Source organism: Triticum aestivum, chromosome 6B (assembly GCF_018294505.1).
Source record: "Triticum aestivum cultivar Chinese Spring chromosome 6B, IWGSC CS RefSeq v2.1, whole genome shotgun sequence".
In the NCBI taxonomy this organism is placed as follows: Eukaryota; Viridiplantae; Streptophyta; class Magnoliopsida; order Poales; family Poaceae; genus Triticum; species Triticum aestivum.
The window spans coordinates 9,582,551-9,583,643 of NC_057810.1; the positions used below are offsets into that span (position 1 = coordinate 9,582,551).

General features: G+C 47.9%; 1 pseudogene; it reads right to left on the reverse strand.

Moving 5' to 3' along the window:
- Positions 1 to 245: 245 nt before the first annotated feature.
- On the reverse strand, positions 246 to 877 carry LOC123138578 (uncharacterized; annotated as a pseudogene).
- Positions 878 to 1,093: the final 216 nt, after the last annotated feature.

Here is a 1,093-nt window from a genome sequence, read left to right on the forward strand (position 1 = left end):
ACAATCACATTTGTGTCCTCATCATACCCCGCGAAAAGTACATAATGTGTTCCCCTTGGAAGCATTCCCTTCTGTGGAATAGTTTTCTGCAGCAACACCCATCCAACAACACCATCAGAGTCAAATTTTCTCTCCCATAATTGGACAATCTTTCCTGACAAAACAGCGAGGCGAACTCCACCATCCTCCATCCATAAGAGCTGAAAACACATGTCTTCAATGTGATAGTCTGCCGGCTTCTCGATCACATCAAGGCTCTGAATTTCGAAATCGAACACAAGGATATCACCTCCAAAAATCAACCAGCAAAGTGCATTCCGGACTAGGATGCTGGGCCTAAACACAGAAATTTCATTTCTTATCGCAATCATGGAAACAACTCCCCAAACACCAGACGCCGAGTCATAGACAGAACAAAATGCATGTGCACCAATGCCGGTATAGACCAAAACCAATTTAAACGGGCTTGAGAAGCAATCTCCGTGAACATGCCCATCTTCAGTATCAGCGCACAACACCGTACCATGCCAGTTATAGAAAGACCGCATAAAGTCGTCGTCCACCCGCGGTGGAAAAGCCACGCTGTTCTGTTGGCCGGTGAGGGGGTCCCACACGACGGTCTTGCGCTCCTGCTTACTGACTAGGACAGCAAGGCCGTGGCGGCAGCCCATGTATTCTCGACGGTCGTTGTAGGGCATGCTGCTCTTGGGCAGGGAGAAGCAAGCAGCAGTGATACAGTTGGGCGATTCCATGATGGGAACGAAGCGGTCAATATACCCTTCGAAGAAGCCGAGCAAAGGAGGTTTCCGGTGGTGCTTGCGGAAGAGTTTGAGAAACACGGAGTCATAGAGGATGCTTGCTGCCCCAGCGCTTGCATATGGTGTTTGACACGAGAAAAACATCAGCTAAGGACTCCGGGGAGAAGGGAAGAAGGGAGTGTGTTTCTCTTAGACGCCGGGGAAAGAAAACTGTGTATGCGGGCGTGCCAGTGTACTATAGTACACAAAAGAAAAAGAAATACGGGAACATGTATTTCATTAATCTCACTGGATAAATAAAATTACAATATCCAAAAAAAAAGGGTGCGCTCGTG